The following is a 19783-nucleotide window of genomic DNA, read 5'->3' as shown; positions in this document are numbered from 1 at the left end:
CTGAAATCAATAAAAAATATTAAAAACTCACAGAATTCTCATAAAAATGGATAGTGAGGTTAAAGCAAACTTTATGTAACTCAGTGAAATGCAATAGAAAAACTAATTCAGTTCAAAAAGTTGGAAAGATGAATTTTATATTGAGGGGGGGAGGTATTAAAATACAAGTTAGACACAAAACACATAAATGTCCTACAGGGCCAAAAAACAAAAACAAAAAGCTTAATTTGAGAAATTCTTTTCTCCAGAATAGTAAGGAAAATAAATGTACTTTATCAGTTATTTATAAATTTACCTCTAATTTTACAGAGTATTAGTGATGTAGTGATGTGCATTTAGTCAAAGATAATTAGAAGAAAATATGCATAATCAATAGTAAATAGCAAGTTAATTTCCCTAGGGTCAGATGACCTATATAGGTGGGTTAGGCATCACTCACGATTAACCAGTTAACTGCCACTCGTCCAAAACGGAAACCATCACCACATGCCACAATGCTAGTATTTTGCATTTAATTTAAAAAATCAACTTGCAATGAATATTATAAAAATAAATAGATTACTCATAATTCGGGTGTTCTTGAATATTTTCAGCTGAAAATTCTCACCAAAAAATGATTTTAAAGTTGGTCAGGGCTGCCATTTAGGGAAAACATTTTTTTTTTTTAATGGATGCATATGGCATGTGGGAAAGGTCTGCTGCTTGTGTCTACAGACGTTTATAGCATACAATGGGTTAAATTAAGAAGTTATCCATATCTATTCAACTTCCAAATTTTGGATAAGTATCTTTAACTCAAACTAGTTCTGTCCTTATTAACTAACAAAATCACACCAATCACATTTGTTTGTCATGACTCATTCATCTTAAATCAACTTCCTCTAACTCTGAAAAAGAAAAAAGAAAATTTTAGCAATGATCCCATAGGCACCAAATATAAAACTTTTCCAAAAGTCTTTATTCTTTTTGAATGTTCAACCATTTGATAGTATTCCCTATTCCCTTTCCGAAATCCCTTCTTTTACCTTTTTTGCAGCATTGCACAAACCATCCTTTTTCCTTTTGTGATTCTCTGCTAACACTATGTTTTTCTCATTCCTTTTTTTGTATTCAGCTACCCTCATAAATTTAGCATTCCAAAACCTAGGCCTCAATATTAACATCTTTGTTCTCTATATAAGCACTTATTAGCAATTTTTATTAAATAAAATTTTAAATATGTATTCCCAATAAAGTATCATTTGTATTAAAATAAGCCCTATTAATTAATACTAGTAACTGACAACTGGATATTCTTTTTTTATATATATTTTTTTATTCTCTAAAGTTTTACATATGTCTCCTTTTCCCCCAATTTGACCTCCCTCCTAGCCATTCCCACCCCACACAAGACCCCACCATGCAAGTGTCTGTGTTCATTGGACAATTGGATATTCTTAATGACTACAATTACCTATAGTTCCAAATATTTAAAGCTAGAATTCACATTAGAGTCCCACTATCCACACTTTTACTGTTTTCTGGTTAATGTTACTGCCATTCTCCCAACTCCAGAAGTTTAAAAATTTACTTACCTTTTTCTCTTCCTTTATTTCCTACATCCAGTTGTCAGATAAAACCTAGTAGATAAATACTGTTTGTAATGTCTCTTACATCATTTTTATTCACTCTGCCAATAGAGAGGTTAATCTCTTTCTATTTCCCACCCAACTATGACCCAGATTGTTGGCTTGTTTTGTTGAAGGCAGATTCATTCTCTCTGATTTAGCCAGATTAAGCAGTGTAAAATGTGACTTCTACAATGCCTTCTGTTTATAGTTTTCTTAGGCTCCTTACTGCTAAGATGATAAAAAAAGAATTATACTCCTTGAGGTTTTTTTGTTTGTTTGTTTATTTGTGGTTTTTTTTACATATATATTTTATTGATTTCAGAGAGAAAGGGAGAGGGAGGGAAAGATTAAAAACATCAATGATGAGGATCATTGATTGGCTGCTCTCCTGCATTCCCCCTACTGGGGATCGAGCCCGCAACCCGGGCATGTGCCCTAACTGGGAATCGAACCATGGTTCATAGGTCAACGCTCAACCACTGAGCCACACTGGCCACACCTCCTTGAGTTTTAAGGCTATCCATGATTTTGCCCTGACCTACCTATATTTCTGACATTAATTTCCTCTCCTTAATACATTGTAATTGTTTGTTCATCCACTAACCCTCTCCTCCCCAATGACTAAGCTCATGCTTTCTTAACATCCATACTGAGCATGCTTGCTTCCTCCTCTACAAATGTACATTTAGGAGGCAGACCCACATCAAGAGAACACACCATCAAAAGCCCTGTCTTCTTTGGCACCAGTATACAGTGATCGGTGTATTGCAGCAAGTGCTTGATAGTTATAACTCAATCATTAGATCATCCACTTATTCCTTCAATAGATATTTTTAAAGCCTACTTTATGTGCTGAAAATAGTGAATGGAAGAGATAATATTCTATCCTCATGGAGCTTATATTAACAATAAAGAATAAAATATTATATCAAATGCTATTAACTAAGCTCCATGTATAAAACAACAACAACAAACAGGTAATTGGAGGATGAGAGACATTTAAGCTTAAACCTGAAAGATAGGAAGAATCAGACTGTGCACATGATGAGGTGGGACAGACAAGACCTAGACTAGTGGCAGAGCTGGATGGGGGCAATAAAATACTAGGATTTTCATTGTAATTTGAAGACAGAGTTTATGGGTTTTTCAAATGGATTAGGTTAGAGTCAGAGATAAAGAAAGGGAAGTTACAAAGAAGATTTTAAGTTGTTTTTTTGTGGGCTTTCTTGTTTGTTTGTTTGTTTTGTTTTGTTTTTATTTGAGGAGTTAGCCCAATAAAACCCAATTGAAAGAGGAGGAAAAGACTGAAAGAAGGTCAGTTATGTTGGGTGGAGGAGGGAATCACAAATTCTGTTTGGAAAATATCTACTTAAATATTCCTATTATACATCTAAACTGGATTGAGGATTAGTCAGGTTGTTGTATGAGTGGAGTTAAAAGCAGAGATCTTGGTTGGACATAACAAATTGGGAGTCAGCATATTGATGAGATCCTTCCAACACTCCAAGGGTTAGAGGAAGAAGCAGAAAGAGAAGCTGGGAAGTATCTATAATAATAATAATAATAAAAGCGTAATATGCTCATTAGACTGGATGTCCTTCCAGATGTCCTTCCAACGACCTTCCAGATGAAGCAGGAGCTTCGAGGGAAGCCCGGGTCTCAGGTGCCAAAGGGAAGCCAGTGCCGGGGGAAGGAAGGCCTACTCTTACATGAATTTTGTGCATCGGGCCTCTAGTTTGAGTATAAAGAACGTTGTATTGGAAGCCAACTGAAAGCTTTTCCAAGAAAGTGAAGTATAGAATTGTTTCAAATGCTGCTACATCAAGATGTAGATTTAAGATGATGACTAATATAATATTGATGGCTAGAAGTCCCTCTAATCTACAATGCTCCCTGCCCTATAGTGCTTTTCACAGAGAAGGCATTCAAGCAAGTCATTAGCTGTTTCCTTTGTCACTGCCACATTATGTTGTAGCATAAATTTATAGTGACAAGTTTCCTAATAAAAGTGCAGTCCTGGCTTTTGTCAGGAGTAAATTGGAGGCACTACATCCACTACTTGCTCTAAAAGTTCTTCAATTAGTATCAATCCTTCAGGTTTGATGTCCACTTCCCAAACCAAAGTGACTATGGGTAAGTGGCCATTGATATTCATTTCTGCTCCATCTTTTATTCATGCTAGCTGTAGTCACATTTACAGTTAGAGGAGTCTATTACTTCACAACACCTCCCAAGAGGAGAAAAAGTTACTAAATAAATCAGTATATATATAAAGTGCCAAGTAGTATCCCATGCGAGCTTCTTTTATTCTTTAGGATTTCATGTCTAAAACCAATCTACTGTTTCTAGAGAGAAACAAGGAAAAAATGGTGCTTTTAACATTCCCCTCATTTCCACATGAAAATGCTATATTATCTGAAGCTCACAATAACCCCAAGTAGACAGAAGACTGTGGGTGGCCTAATAAAATCTATTCCTCTAAAAGACTCAGACGCATTCTAGTTCCAAGCTCTTATTTCACAGTATTTCAATAGAATCGCTGTTTAAAAGTCGACTTGAGGAATGAACTAAACTTTTTCTCTGCCTGACTCCTCACAGGCCCAATGACCTTTACAAATGACAGCAAATTTCTGTTGAATGAAGGATGAAGGGAAAGAGGAAAACATTAAGATATTTTGTCCTACTTTTTTGTGACTTGTTAAAAATAATCACGGGGCCTATTTGTCACATCGGGGCTTCGTCTCTTTTCCCCGTAGCATCTGACACGCTCAATGAAAAAAAGTGCAAGTGAAGATGAATTGGCAGCAGTATCATTTCTGCTCTGTCTCCTGGTCTTTCTAATTTCGCCTCAGATGAAATATATATACAATATCAAGTCAGTTAACTGAAGGAAACATCTATAGGGAGAAGGAGAGGAGCCGAGCCCTTTCTCTAGTACAGAAACTGCTATTAAACAATATCTGTCTCTTTCACTTTCAATAGTCCAGTTATACCCTAAGCCGGCATATCTATAAAATGAAAATGTGTTTTCCTTTGGAAAATGGAAATGACAGATGGTCCGGGGAGGCAGAGGACTGAGAGGAAATGAAAGGGAGGGAACAGAGGATTTAAGCTGAATAAATACTAACAACCATAAACTGAGCTAAGGGAAAAGATTGCATTCTGAAAGACATTGTCCGGATGGCATGTTTTAAGTTAAATGAAACAATCCATTCAAGAATATATAGTAGAAAATAATATGGCCCTGAAAATAAAATGATGACATAGAATCATATCACATAATTTAGAGCTAAAGGAAACTTTCAAGGTTCACCAAGTCAGCTGGTAAGGATTCTTTATATGGTCTCCTTGACGCACAATCACTAAGCCCCTTCTTCAATACACTGAACAGAGAACGTCTTTGTCAAAATGTCCCGTGTGGATGTTGATGCCTCTTCCTTATTTTGGACCTAATGCAGCTTGCCTTCATCCATCCCAATTTAACTAGGTTGTGCTACTCAAGATTAAATTTTTATTCCATATTTGTGGTAAGAAATGCTTCCTCAAATTTGGTTACCACTAGGTCAAATATGTTTGTATCTAAAAGATTTGGTGGGTTTTTTTTTAACCCTATTACTAGTCTCTACACCTGTTTTATATTTCTCAGGCTTCACAGTTACTTGTACTGGTATTTAAAACATTATTCTAATGTTCATAATTCACTTTTAGTTGTGTTGCAGTTAATTACTCAAGATATTATTCATTTTTAAGTGGGCATTGTTGATCTGTATTGAAGTTATGTTTAAGCAAACCACTACATTTTTGCCTTTCTTGTTTTTCTCTCCCATGAGTCACTGTTAAGTTGGTCAGATTTTTCTGTTACCTAAACTTAAGCAGTTGTGTTATTAAAACTAAGTGTGAGCACTGAACTTTTTTAATTTGGTCATGGCCAAGTGTCTTGCTCTGGCCAGCAACATATGAGAAATGGCATTTTTCAATTCTGTACAGAAACATTTAAGGGAGCTAGGAAGCAACCCTTTCCCCACTCCCACTCCCTAGCCATAATACCACATGTTCTTATACTATTGCAATAAGTTCAAGGTAGCCTTGAATGAAGAGTCCACACATGTAGGGGACATGCTCTGCAGAGCTTTAAAGGGAAGAAAATTTGCTGTTATTTCCTGCTGTGTAACTTATCCTGACTATGATCAAATAAATTAGAACTAGTACAAGAATTCCATATTTGGGATGATCCAGATGTGCCTCAGAAAATTCAGACCATCACTAAACAAAATAATGATTATTTTGACACCATGTGCAGCTAGTACACGTTCATTTTGTCCTCATATACATCCCCAATGTGCAAGTTTGTGCTAGGGCCATTCATATCTACTAGTGGCCCGGTGCATGAAATTTGTGCACATTAAAAAGGGATTAGAGGAAATATTTTAATATTGCTATTTGCCCTTTCTCTATAATAGAAGTATCAGAGATGAAAGAAAATTAGTAAAATATATATGAAAATCTTCCTCCTTTCAGAGTCTGGGGTGCACCATGGGACCCAGAGTCAAGTCCCCATCCACCCACATGCACCTCAAAATTACGCGAGACCCCAACCCAGCTGGCCCCACCCCCATTGGGCTAGATTCAGACCTGGCCAGTCCCACCCTTGTCAAGTCCCACCAGGAGGGGGGATGCGGCCTCAGGTCCCCTGGCCTGGTGCCAGGGCAGGGGGTGTATCCTGAGGTCCCCCATCAAGCCCCACGACCTCCACTGTGGGTACAACCATCTTGTGTTATGGAAACCCCACTTCCACTGTGGGCACCGCCATCTTTGTGGCAGAGTGACAGTCAATTTGCATATTCCCTCTTTATTATATATTATGGGAAGACAATAATTTGGTGAACAAAAGACTAAGAGATGCTCAAATATTCAAAGGTGTTTGTGAGCCAAGAAAAGATTTAGATATTCTAGAAGAAATTGTGTCAGGCAAAGTAACATTTAAACCTGGATTCCTGGAAAATATTTGAAATGTACATTTCATTCAAACTATTAGATCATGCTGCTTAAGTAAAATGTCTCAGGGAGATGTGTAGGTAAAAAAAAAACACACGAGTTTATTTCCTAATTCAATCAGAAGGACTTGGAATAAAGGTGCCTCTTCATATGTCAATTACCTTAATTAACTAAAAACAACTAAAGGTAGCAAGGGACAGCAAGTGAAAATATCTGATTTAATCCCTAAATTATTATGTATGTCATTAATTTTGCATTTGTTATACTTGTTTGCTGTAGTATTAGAAATAAAAGTGCGTTTATTATTTATGCTTTTCATGGGTTCCTCATTCTTACTATTTTACATATGATGTCAAGTTGATGAATTATAAATAATTTTAGCTTCAGGAAAAAAATTACCAAGTCTTAGAAGGAATGTTTTATACGTAACCAGTAATTAACCACTTTGAGGGGGAAATATGATATTAGTCTTCCCTTATGGTTGATTCCCCAAAACAATTTACCAATTGGTAGGAATATATTTAATAACATAGTTCCAATTTTAAAAAGTAATTCAGATTTCAACAAATAATTGACAGAATTTTGAGAAACATATGCTACCACTTAACTGTATTAAGAAAAAATATCTTGTTTAATTCTTTTTCTGTTACTAATGAAGTAACATACACACCCACTCAAATACCTATTTTTCCTGATTATATTTATTCTTTTGTAATTAATTATTCATGAAATATTCTTTAGCCCTTTTTATTTATTATCTATAGCATGTTATATATATAACAAACATTTTATTGAAAGCACAACAGGAAAGAACAAAAAAATTTTGAGACAGATGAGTCAGAGTTGACTTCTCTTCCCCTTTACTTTTTGGCTGCGTAACCCTAAGCAAGTGAATGAGTATAGACAAGTGTATGTATGTTTAAAACACACACACACACACACACACACACACACACATATATATATATATCATATATATATATATATATATATATATATATATATATATAGAGAGAGAGAGAGAGAGAGAGAGAGAGAGAGAATGAGAGAGAGATCTGGCTGGTGGAAGGCACCTGAGGGTGACATGAGAGCCACAGCCCTGCCCCTGAGGACACCCTCAGATTCTTAATCCCTCAGGCCTTTCGTCTTAGAAAGGTATCCTAAGAAGTGGTTCCCATTTTCAGACTTTCAAAGCCAACAGCTAAGAACTCAACAGCAGGAAGATCAGATTCCTCATGGGGAAACAATGGCCTCCAAAGTGTATTTTCTCAATGGCCACAAATCCAGCCTCAGATGGGCATCCTTGGGAATGTGAAATGTAAGCCATATCTTTCTGGCAGCCAAGACATTCCTCCAAACCAGGGGTGGGCAAACTTTTTGACACAATGGGTTCTTAAACTGGACCGGAGGGCCGGAACAAAAGCATGGATGGAGTGTTTGTGTGAACTAATATAAATTCAAAGTAAACATCATTACATAAAAGGGTACACTTTTTTTTTTTCAGTTTTATTCATTTCAAACAGGCCAGATCCAGCCCGTGGGCCATAGTTTGCCCACGGCTGCTCCAAACCCATGAGAGTGAGAGACACCAGCCCTCACAGAACCAGCCCTTCCTTCAGAAGGAAGCCCCCTAGGGAAGAAACCACAAGCAGAAAGAGGCCTCTGAAGGGGCTTAGGCCTCCTGAGGAATCCAGACCAGATCTGCATGTAGAGTTTGACCACCATGAAATGCCTGGCCACCATGTGGAACCAGAAGACAGGCAAACCCTAACTTTATGACCCAATTGAATCTTAATTACCTCTCCAAAGTCCTTATGGCTAAATACAGTCACACTGGGAGCTGGGGCTTCAACATATGACTTTTTCAGGGACACAAACAGTCCATAACAGCTCTTCACTTATACAGTGGTATGTTAAACAGACACCACAAAAGTACTGAGCATCAAATAAAATGAAGAGCGTACACAATAATAGTACTTATTATTTTTTATAATTTAGATTTATTGCAAACATTTTTTATGATAAATCAACTTGGTGATTTACTTTGAAATAAGCTTCCTTCTTTTTTTTTCATTGTGAGCTTTATTTTGGAGCTTCTCTGGTTAGATATGTCTCCCCCTCTCAGAGTTTGGAACTGAACATTAAATGCCATTTTATGAAAATTAATTTAAGTTTTACATGTAGCGATTCACTAATTATGGCATTTATTTAGATGTGTAACATGATGTAAAAAAGTTATTTCTAAATTGCTAATTAATTTTCCAGAATTATTTTTTGCCTGTGAGTATGAAAGGATAACAAAAATACAATTAAAATTATTACCTACAGCTAACTGGGGAAGATAGGTCAAAAAACAAGGAGAAAGGCAAGTTTTTTTTCTAAAACATACCTTATTAATTTTGACTTTGGAACCAGGTGCATATTTTACCTATGTTAAAAATCGAACCATACAACAATCTCTAGACACTGGGGCGGGAGGGAAAGGGGGCTAAACAAATATAGCTTACATTATAACAATGTCTGCAAATCAGATAGAAAATAAGTATTTACATTAATTTAAATCATTATTTTTAAAGCACTGTAAGTATTTTGTAGAAAAAGCAAATAATTTTGTCAATATTGTTGCGAACCTAGATTTTTATCAAAAGATAAATAAAATGTATGTGTAAAATAAAAATGTAAGCAAAATGTGAAATTATTAAATGTGAGGTACTAGAATAAATACATCATGCCATTTCTCTTTAAGATATTAATAGCTGACCTCACAACTGAAAAGACTAGAAGCAAACAAGTGAGTCTTGGCTACCGTGTGCTACAAACCAGGAAGAGTCCAATGAGTTAATGTCAAAAGGACAAAGATAATTTGACAGAATGCCCAGTAGACAATTTAAATAGCATAAAGAAATACTAATGATATGTTGAACTAAAATAAATTAAATATACAAAAATTCATGAGATAATTATACTAAAAATATAAATATCTTTGGACACCATTGAAGTTGCTAGGGCACCAACTCATAGCTGTGAATCATTTATTCTACCTTTTCCTTTTGTTTAGATGCAAAGTACCTAAACGTTGACAGGGTAAATTTCCTTTTCATGGAACTCCAGGAAATAGAAAGAAGGAAGACAGTGTTAGAAGATTTCCATTTGCAAATAAGAAGTGGATGCAGAACCTTTCATTATTACCTTAATGATGAAATACTAAAAGATTACACAGTCATCCATAAAAAGTTCTTGCCTCACTATGAATCTATATCTAACTATCAATTTGCAGAAATATTGAAAAGAGGGAAGAAGTAACTCCATGAGGCAATATCAGCACATTCAGAATAATCTCTGATACAATCTGGGTGATTTAAATATGAGTTGGGTATTAGATATAATATTAAGGAACTACTATTCATTTTCAAGAGTGCTTAATTACCTGGTAATTATCTTAAAAAAAGTTTGATTCCTAGATGATAACTGGGAATAGCTTTTTAAAAAATAATGCAGAAAATAAATAAATGGATATGCACAGTACATTAAAAGAGGATAGGATATGTAAAGAAGTTGTGGCAAAGTTGACAATTGTTGAAGCAAGGCAATCATAAATGGGAGTTTGTCATACAATTCTCTTTATGTGAGTTTGAAAATTTCCTTAATAAGAAGTGAAATAAAATAAAAAGTCACAGAAAGCCCAAATCATGTGGAAGCTGAATTTATAAGGAGAAATCAGGTGTAAGAAGTTAGTCAATAGGCAGGTTTAGGCAGATAAATAGGGAAACTGGGTAGTCTCTAAAGATTTCTAATTTCAGTCCTTGAAATATTACAACTAATCCTTTTTAAAAATCTTTATTGTTGAAAGTATTATGTCTGTCCCCCTTTCCCCCATTAACCTCCTCCAGCCCGCCCCCACCCCCTGCCCCAGGCTTTCACCGCCTAACTGTCCTTGTCCATGGGTTATGCATATATACATACAAAGTCTTTGGTTACTTACCTCCCACTTACCCCCACCTTCCTGCTTTTTAAATGTAAGTTGGTGATTTTCCAAATAAACAAGCGAAATTAAAGTACTATTTCAAAATGACTCAAAAATGTTTTGTACTGATATCACTAATTAAGATGAAAATGAACCTTTATTTACCAACTGAATATTGTGAAAAATTCAAAAACCTTATTGGATTTTGATATATATTCTCTTTAAATTACAAACTTGTTTTGTGTAACTCTATTATTATTTTGTGTAACTCTATTAAGGAGAGCAACAAATCTTTGTCCATTTGATGGCCTTGGGGAATCTCATTCCTTATTAGGTCACCCAGTAAAGAGACAAACTCAGTTAACTGGCTTAACAGAAGGTTTTCTAAGTCTGGAACTAAAACTCCGACACCTTTTTGAAAAATAAGGTCTTGTCCTGAACCCAGACAATGCAGCCTACTGCTGCAATGCCTCATAATGCCGACTACTTTTGCTTCAACCCTGTGAGTTCCCAGTTCTGATGAGGGATGTCTCTATTAGAATCCCACCTTGTATGGCCCTTCGCCTTGGTTTATGCACCCTGCGCTGGATAGAGCTTTCACAGAAGTTTAGTGTTTTCAATATAATTGTAGCTTTTGTGCTCTGTGTACCTCTCCACATTTTTGTTTGTTTTTGAAACAAAAACGACAGATGTTCAATTTATTGAGAAATGCATGGCATCAGCTGTTCTAGGAAATAGGTAGAGAGATTTGTGACTTAGCCTTCTACACTTTATTGAAGGCTCAATTATAGTTTCTGGGGACAGAGGATTCTAAGCAATAGACTCTAAATAATAGACACTGTTTTTGAGAGATCTTAAAAATATTTAAGCAGTCAAAATTAAACATTCTAAAAACGCTCCTAGCTAGGAGAAATGACCATTCAATATAACACTGTGAGAAATGTTCCAGCAGCAGTGAAACTAAAAGGCCTATAAAATACAGGTAGAAATCCTTGCAGACTGGACCAGCTTAAGATAGTTGCACAGGAAAAGAACAAAAGGGAAGGAAGACATCCTAGTAAGGGTTCCACATGTAATGAGCTTGAAAGTCACTACGCTGTCCTAACAAATAAAAAGTTGAGCAGACTGAAAATTCAACAACTCTTCCTGGATTCAAAAGAGAGAGGAGGACATGGCAAACTGCTGCCCCCAATGCTGGATACAGAAAAAAAAATTTAAAAAAAGGAAAGCAGACTCACCAAAGCAGAGACTTCACGCCTAAACGACCTGCAGCAGCCAGGGCCAGGCAAGAAAATGTCAGCTGGAGCTGGGGGCCTCGTGCAGACAACACAGCAAGTTAGAACTCCTAGGGGTCCTTGTCAGGGGGACGCTCACGATATTGAGAAATTAGCATCCAGGACTCATCCATAATCCCACAGTAAATATCAGAGAAAAATTCCGGTGGGCTTCCATCCGGGAGAGGAGAAATGGAGCCATTTTTAAATACTTCTTAGGGTCCTGATGCCAGCACTCAGGGGAAACTATTTAACTAGAGCCTAATTCTTAACCATCTCCAGCTGGCTCTAGGCTTCCACGTGAGAAAAGTAAAATCCCTAACTCCAGCCCATGCTAGTCAACCTGGCCCACTAAGGGGAGAGAAAGAAAATGAGAAACACATGAAATGCACAGCCCAGCGGCTCACCAAAAGATTGAGACCTAATAATAGAACTTAGAATGCTTACCTTGCCCTAAACTTTACCATCATGTTAGTAAAGACCTACTTATAGCAGTTCCTTTCACCTGGTACGTCGTGTCTGATAATGAGGCATACCATCAGGCAAAAAAACAAAAACCCACAATTTGAAGAGCCAGAGCAAGAATCAGAATGAGACTGAGATTTAGCAGGAATTATGAGGCCAGGAATTTAAAACATCTATGATTAATATGTTAAGGACTCCAATAGGTAAACTTGACAGCATACCAGACTATATGGGCAATGTAAGCAGAGAGATGGAAAGTCTAAGAACAATCCAAATGCTAGAAATAAAATGCTAGAAATGCTAGAAATAAAAAAAAAGATAAAGAAAAAGAAACATTGTAAGGCGAAAGAAGACTGTCTTTGATGGGCTTATTAGTATACTGGACATGGCTGAGGAAAGAATCTTTGAGCTAGACATATCAATAGAATCCCAAAAACTGAAAAGCAAAAGAGCAAAAACTAAAAAATAGTAACAGAATATCTAAGAACTGTGGGACAATCACAGAAGCATCATATACACAAAATGGAAATACTAAAGTGCGATAAAAGAGATAAAGGAACAGAAGAAATATTTGAAAAAATAATGACTAGGAATTTATGCAAATTAATATCAGACACACAAATATTGGTCCAGGAACAAACAGAAGGAAGGAAGAATCTTTTGTTTTTATAAAGAATTCACACAACCCGTGAAGGGGGAAAGTTATTTGAACGTGGTCTTGGGTTAGTTGTAAATGTATATTGCAAACTCTATGACAGCCACACAAAAAAAGGGGGAAAAAAGTGCAACTGATAAGAAAGAAGAGAAAATGGAATAATATGAAATGCTCAATTAAAATCACAAAGGCAGAAAAAGAGTAGAAGACAAAAACAGAAACAGAACAAAGACAACAAATAGAAAAGAGTAATGTGGTGGATATTAATCCAACTACATCGATAATCAATTTGAACATCAATGGTCTTAATGCAGAGTAGATTAAAAAACACAACCTATATGTTGTCTGTATGAAACCCACTTTAAATATAAAGGCACATGTAGATTCAAAGTAAAGGAATGGAGAAAAAGATACCATACTAACCCTAATCAAAAGAAAGCAGGAGTCACTATATTAATTTCTGACAGAGCAGATTTCGAAGAAAAATTATCAAAGATAAAGAAAGCCATTACATAATGATAAAGTGGTCAATTCTCCAAGAAGACATAACAATCCTTAACGTGTATGTGCCTAACAACAGAACATCATACTACCGTATGTGAGGCAAAAACTAAGAGAGCTGCAAAGACAAATAGATGAATCCACTATCATAGTTGGACACTTCAACACTCCTCTCTTAGAATGGGACAGATCCAGGAGGCAGAAAATCAGTAAGGACACAGTGCAACTCAACAGCACCATCAATCAACTGGGTATAATTGACATCTATAAACTACTTCATCCAACAAAGGCAGAATACACATTCTTCTCAGGCTCACGTGGAACATCCACAGAGATAGACCACCTTCTGAGCCATATAACAAGCAGTAGCAAATTTGAAATATAAAAATAAAAAAGAAATCATCCAATGTCTGTTCTCAGACCACAGTGAGATCAAACTACAGATCTGTAACAGAAATATAATTGGAACATTCCAAAATACACAGAGATGAAACAATAATAATACATGGGTCTGGGTTCAAAAGGAGACTTGGCTTGGGGCGATGGGTGCACAATGCAGTGTGCAGATGACATGTGATTGAGTTGTACACTTGAAACCTGTATGTTTTTGTGAGCAAATGTCACCCTAATAAATTCAATAAAAAATAATGATGATGATGCCCTAACCGGTTTGGCTCAGTAGATAGAGCATTGGCCTGCGGACTGAAGGGTCCCAGGTTTGATTCCAGTCAAGGGCACATGCTCAGGTTGCAGGCTTGATCCCCAGTGGGCGGCATGCAGGAGGCAGCCAATCAGTGATTCTCTCTCATCACTGATGTTTCCATCTCTCCCTCTCTCTCCCTTCCTCTCTGAAGTCAATAAAAATATATTTAAAAATAATGATGATGAAAAATTCAGAAAAATAATAATACACAGGTCAAAAATAAATCTCAAAAGAAATTTCAAAATATATTAAATTAAAATGAAGACACAACTTATGAAAATTTGTGGGATTGAGACTGTGAATGACTAAAAATGTAAGCATATGTTAAGCTTTGGAAATGCTGAAACTAGAACTGATCTCTGGCATTACTTTCACACACTGCCTAAGATTCCCACGACCCCCTGGTTATCACTTTCTATAAATTCCCTTCTACTGATAACACTCTGTGATTTGTGAATACCATTAAAACTAATAAAATTGGCCAGTTACAAATGTACTTCCAACAATGAGTCTGAAATCCAGGTCCAACATTTTGTGAGGGTTGAGGGGAAGGCACAGTTAGATACCTCTGAAACTTAGAGAACAGGGTAGGGACATGAGAACAGCTGTGCTTTGGGTGTGACCTGCATTTTCTTTGGTAAGCAACCCCAAATAGCAATGTTGAGTTTGTCATCTTTGACCACAGACCGTTTTATTTGTGATTAAATAAATAAATAAATAAATAAATAAATAAATAAAACAAAAAGCAGCCCCTTTATGTGACGCTTTGTCTCCACTTCTGAAGTGGACCTTATACCACCCTCTAGATCAGGCCCCACACTGCAGGCAGAATGACCTGGAAAACCAAAGCCAACTATATCAAACCTCTGTTAGGTCTCAAATGCCCACGGCCTAAAATCTAACCTCCTTGACTTGATGTACAAAGTCTTTGACAATATGACCCTCATCTATACCTGATTTAAAAAAAAATGTGAGATGCAGTGAAAGCAGTGCTTATGGAGTAATTTATAGCATTGAATATATATATATTTACAAAATCCATACTTAAATTGAATAATCTAACCTTCCACCTAAGGAATCTAGAATAAGAAGAACAAATTAAACCCAAAGTAAGCAAAATAAAAGAAATAAGAATTAGAGCAGAAATTAAACAATTTTCTGAAGACAGGAAATCATTTCAAATGAGTAAATTTTATTGATGAAAAAGTGAATTTCTAAGACCAAAATGGCAAAAAATTAGAGGCATGTACAACCTTTCATCAAGACTCACATAATATGAGTAATTACCCCCAAAGAAGGGAGACTTGGGTGTTCATCAGCCAAACACTTTTAAAATTCAATTATCTTGCAATCGCTCTCACTACTTCCCCAGTGTGTTTTATTCCTTTAACAAGTATTTTTTGACTACCCATTATATTCTAGGTACTGTTCCAATATCCACATAAACTCTTTCAGTAATAAAAAATTTAAAAGCTCCTAATTAACTTAGTGTAACTTGGTGGTATAGAGCCCCAAACATACTCCTTCTACACATCCCTACACAAAAAGAGAATTCAAATTATTATATTTTATCAGATTCAGCTCTAAGTTGAGAATCCCTGAACAATGACTTTTCCCCCTGCTTCTTTTGCAATTGTTTCAATAATCAGCTATGCTTAGACCCAAATTTATAATTAACCTCCAAACAAACCCATAAATAATGGAGGGAGGGGAGAAGAAAGACAAGGGAAATGAGGGAAATCTTGAAGCCTCTGTTGTGTGGGCCTTCTCTCTCCATGTTGGACTTCGTAATTGGTCTCCAACACATACTAGAATTGGATTCTCAGTGCAGGCCTGGAGATAATGAGCAATGATGGGAAAGGAACTCCCGAGGAAAATTACTTTCCTCTTGAAATGGAAACTCCTCTGACAAGACACTAACAGGGTCTTTCTACAAACCATGGAGAAAAAGTCTTATCAAACAAGAGAGAGGAGGTGTGATGTTGGAAGGCTTAGATGGTTATTCCACAACAGGGCCACATTATCACACAAAGGCCCCAAAGTCTCCAAACCTACCCCACATGGAATTCTTCCCATTCTATCTCTCCCCAAACTTAGGACAACAGGATATTCAAATCTGTGCTGCACTTCCTGACACCAGCTCAGTCCTTTGTGCCACCTTTCAGGCACAGTGTGTTTCTTCTTCCTCCTACTGCTGTCCATTGCCCTTTAAGACATTCTCCCAATACCATTTTTTTAAAAGGAGAGGTCTATAACTCTAAAGCTGTTATCATTCAGAAAGAGAAATTGGAGAGTTCATTTTGGCCTCATGATTCAAGCTACATTTTACAATTTAAACTTATTAATAATTATAACTTTTTTAAAAAATTAAATCTCCTTCTCTCTACAATTACCGGGATTAAGAAGCTAGTAAAAGAGAATGGTAAGAGAGTCTCACACCAAAGCATCTAACATCTATGTAGAACAGGACTATTACTGTAATGTATTCAATAGGATGGCATGCTCAACATAGAAAAATGAATATTTCAGCACCCAGCTACCTACCAAAAACAACAACAAAAGAAAAAATCTATTTCATAGTAGAATTGTAAAATTCCACAAATAAATCAAATAAGTCCAAGATTTTTAAAGTTTCGTGTGAGAAAAATAAAAAATGTATTATTTAAACCCATAAAGGAAATTTTTAATAAATGGAAAGACCTAGATATTCATTTCCCCAAATTAATATATCCCTTAAATTTATCTCCAATGACATTTTTTTAAACCAAACAAGCTGATTCTAAGATTTTAACAAAAAAATAAATACAAAAAGCTAACTAAGAAAATTAAGAATAACAAAGACAAAAATTTTTACCTACCAAATAAGAAAACTACTAGCAATAAGCTATAATTAAAACAGCATTTCACTGATCCAGAGTTAGACAAATAGATTAGAAGAATATAATAGTGAGCACACAAAGGAACCTATGCACACATGGAAATTTATAGATAATCTACAAGGCATTACAAATAGGTAGAACAGCTGAACTACTCAATAACCACAGACAAGAATATCGGCTACTCCCTTCGTACTAAAAAGCAAACAAATGCTAATTAATAAAGGTAGGAAATCCTAATGCCAAAAAGTAAAGTGTGAATAAATGTTGACAACAAAAGTTTATGACTAGGATAGAAGATCATAAATAGAGTTAAAAGACACAATTGACTAAAAGAAAACATGTGCAGTACTCATCACAAAATTTAATACCCATAAACAGTATATAATTATTTTTTCAACTAAGAGTAGAAAGTAAATATTTATTTATTTATTTTTAAAAATATGGAACGCTTCACGAATTTGCGTGTCATCCTTGCGCAGGGGCCATGCTAATCTTCTCTGTATCGTTCCAATTTTAGTATAGGTGCTGCCGAAGCGAGCACGAAAGTAAATATTTAATTAAATATATGTTTGTAGCACAGGGGAAAATACAATGGCCACTTAATATCTGAATATTAATTAATACATAAAATGAAATTAAACTTTATTGATAATCAGAGAAACAGTTTAAACAATAATGATAAATTATTTATCACTCACTAGAATAGCAAAAATTAAAAGCATTTAATGATATTCAGTTTGGGGTTGTGAGAAAATAAGCATTCTCACATATTGTTGGTCAGTCTATAAGTTGGAGGGCATTTTATCACCATCCATCAAAATTTCAAATCTACTGACTTTTGCTCAATAATCCTACTGCAGCACACTAAAATTCTGAACATTTGTGTATAAAGATATACACACAAGGGTGTTGATTGCAGTATAGTTTATATTATTGTAGAGTCATTTTTAATATTATAGAATTTTAAACAACCTGAATCTATGTTTAAATATATCAAGCTACATTTCTATTTTGGAATAGTAAGCAACAGTTACAAATGATCAAGCTAGAACTATTAATGATTTCATGAAAGATCTTTGGGGAGGAAAATGTAATTGATAAAGATAGAAATTCACCTGTGAAAGAAATTAACTTTACATATTTAATAATTTTTATAATCAGCAAGAACTAAAATATTTCTTTCATGGTGTTTCAATCAATTAAAAGAGCACAGCCAATCAGAATGGTTTATAAGTCCTAATTGTGACCCAGGTTATAAAAGTATATTGATTTTGTGTCTACCATCACTGAGGAGACTGAGGTCCACTCAATTTCAACTTGGGCCACTACTGAAATATGATTATCTCTGAATAAAATATGAACATCTCTTGGCACTAAGGCTCTTTACATCTATTCTAAAATCCAGAAGTTGTAATGTTAAAGCATGAAAAAGATTTATTTATCCCCATATATCCCAAGAGATCAGAAACCTCATCTGTTCTTTTCACAACTTTTTCTTGAGCACCAACAAGATCTCCTACTATAGAAGAAAGAGAATCTTACATCCTGAGAGAATTACATCTTAGGCTTTAATTGAAGACTGATCACTCTACCTTGGGATGGCATGAGGTGGTAGAATGGAAAGATTTAAGAAGGAATTTATCTGATGCACAGCAGTGTAACTAAAGTCAGGGGAGGCAGGGAAAGACAGAAACGAGCCTCCCTCTTTTCTGAGGACATTAGGGGACTTCTTTTGCACTATAAGAGAAGTCCCAATTTACCAATTCCAGAGACTTTAAATTTTTGTTAAAAGCAGCATTAGTTTTACATAGTTGCTATAACAAAGTACTACAAAGTGGGTGGCTTCAAACAACACTAAAAGTCCAAAACCAAGGTGCCAGAATTATTGCCAGAATTGTTGGCAATCCTTGGTGTTCCTTTGTGTATGACTATGCCATTCTGATCTCTGCCTCATGTCCTTCTTTCTTGTGTGTCTGTCAAAATTCCCCTCTTCCTATAAGGACACCAGAACTATTGAATTTAGGACTCACCCTGAGCATCGCCTTTCCTTCATCACATCTGCAAATGCTTTATTTTCAAATAAGGTCACATTTACAGGTTCTGGGTGGACATGAATTTTGAGGGAACACTATTCAATCCAGTACAAACCCATAGTAAGAAACATCTATATATACACTAGTAAAAACCCAGCGACCATTACAGCAGAACGACCAGAATGACCGGTGGCTATGACAGGCACTGTGGCAGGTTACCAGCCTGATCCTGGCTGGATCACCCCCCAGGATGAGGGGCCAGCCTGATCCTGGCCAACCGCCTTGGCTGGCAGGAATTTGGGGTCTGGGGACCTTGGAGGTGCACGGTCTCCAGTAGCTCTCCTTTGGCAGAAGTTGACCCAAGATCAGGTCACCGGAGTCAGAGATGTGGTGGGGAGGCTTTCCTGGTGGCCACAGCAGTCCCCACGGGCTGTGCACAGCACCTGGGCATCTGGCCCTAGTTGGAGCAGCAGCAGGAATAGGGGCCACGGGGCACAGGGGGCAGTGGCACACAAAAGCCAGGAGGCACGAGGCCCGACCTGAGCTCTTACCCTATCCTGCCTGCTGGGCCCAGCAGCACTGGCAGGTGGGCCATGGTGTGCAGAGAGGTGCTGGGCCACCCACCAGAGGGGAAGCGAGCCAGGAGGGCAAGGCCCCACGCCAGCCAGAGCCCTGAGCAGGGGAGCTGGAAACCCTGGCAGAGT

The 19783-nt window shown here is 36.4% G+C and overlaps 1 non-coding gene across 1 annotated transcript; it reads right to left on the bottom strand.

Moving 5' to 3' along the window:
* Window positions 1-17480: 17480 nt before the first annotated feature.
* On the bottom strand, window positions 17481-17587 carry LOC111827198. Its single transcript, XR_002830699.1, has one exon. It is a non-coding gene; the product is annotated as a U6 spliceosomal RNA (small nuclear RNA).
* Between the last annotated feature and the right edge of the window lie 2196 nt (window positions 17588-19783).

The sequence above is a fragment of the Myotis lucifugus genome, unplaced genomic scaffold, assembly GCF_000147115.1.
Source record: "Myotis lucifugus unplaced genomic scaffold, Myoluc2.0 scaffold_141, whole genome shotgun sequence".
Classification (NCBI taxonomy): Eukaryota; Metazoa; Chordata; class Mammalia; order Chiroptera; family Vespertilionidae; genus Myotis; species Myotis lucifugus.
Note: the sequence above shows the minus strand (reverse complement) of the source record. Positions and strands in the feature narration are given on the sequence as shown.